Source organism: Acyrthosiphon pisum, chromosome A1 (assembly GCF_005508785.2).
Source record: "Acyrthosiphon pisum isolate AL4f chromosome A1, pea_aphid_22Mar2018_4r6ur, whole genome shotgun sequence".
Lineage (NCBI taxonomy): Eukaryota > Metazoa > Arthropoda > Insecta > Hemiptera > Aphididae > Acyrthosiphon > Acyrthosiphon pisum.
In genome coordinates, this window is record NC_042494.1 from 2,829,465 (window position 1) to 2,831,053 (window position 1,589).

Sequence of the window (1,589 nt, forward strand, 5' to 3'; positions counted from 1 at the left end):
TTTAAGTACCTACTTATACCGTGAGGTTATTGCGTTTTATCCGGCTATCACTGGCTTATTTATTTTTAGTTAACTTGGTTGAATAGACATTTTTGGAATAAATAATCGTTTGCAATTTTTCATAATTCATAGATAATTTAATAATTGATTTTATAATGTTACGAAATGTATGTTATTTTACAGAATTCTGTCTTCGACTAATTGACAACTATATTAACGTTTTCTTTTTTAGATTCTGAGCGGAGTGAGGAAGCTAGTGGATACAATGGTGTTATTATTTTTTTTTATCCTGTATTGCTGTACCTATACAAAATTTCTACCAGAAAGAGTGCTTTGATTTCAATATATAGTACCTTATCTTTTAGTAATTACTAAATTGGATCAACATGGTACTTTAGAGAAGTAATTATTCGATTTTTTTAGTTATTTAATGCCACGGGAAAAACTACCGACAAATTACGAAAAATCGCTTAAAATAGGATTTTAATTTCTTACAAGGTTTATCATTGCAGCAACGAATAAAAAAAAAATAATATTATAAAACGAATTCAACTTAAAGGCTATAATATATAATACAAATATATAAAATCCTGCTAACTCATAAACCGTCTCCGCTCAGAATTGTTTTTCTTATACAATGATATTATATCATTGAATTCAAGTTAAACACAATCCATTATACATTGACCCACTTGTAACTTACTGTACTACAGAGCGATATCCACTTACCCGCTTTTTTTATTTTTTTTTCTTATAATCGATCAAAAATTGTCTTTATCAGATACCTGGATATTCTGTCTTAATATAATGAGCTACCTCATTCAATTTATCTTTTAAACTCATTTTTAAGCTTGTAAATTGTTAACCCCTTGTGTCTGATATAAATTCAACGACACTTTTGTATGTCTGAGATTGTAATTCACTGACACTATTGTATGTCTGATATAAATTCGACGACACTTTTGTATGCCTGAAATAGTAATTCAACGACACTTTTGTATGTCTGAGATTGTAATTCAACGACACTTTTGTATGCCTGAAATAGTAATTCAACGACACTTTTGTCTGTCTTAGCCGTCTAAAATTAACTTTCTTAGACAGCTACACCTAACTACACCTAACACTAAAAAAAAAGAAAAGAAAAATAATATTTAAAAAATAATTTAATAATAAAAAACACCATAAAAAATTAAACTAAATAAAAATTAAATTATAAACACTGTAAAAAATGAAAACTATAAAAAATGAAAACTATAAATAATAAAAACAAAATTAAAACCGATATAAAATGTTTACTTCTAACAATTAAATGTTTAGAATTAGCACTTTGCAGAATAACTGCAGAAAATAAAAGTAAAAGCACTTGGAATAAATCGAATAATTAATATTTCTAACAATTAAATGTTTAGAATTAGCACTTGGTAGAGAAACCGCAGAAACACCGAAGTGAGTGCGCAAGGAAAAAGCAGCGGAAAACCGAATTGAAAACGCGAGGAAAAAGCCGAAGAAAACCGAATAGAAATGCGTAGAAAACCCGGATCACTTGCGCCTGAAAATACATAGATTTTATTTAAATAACTATAATATTA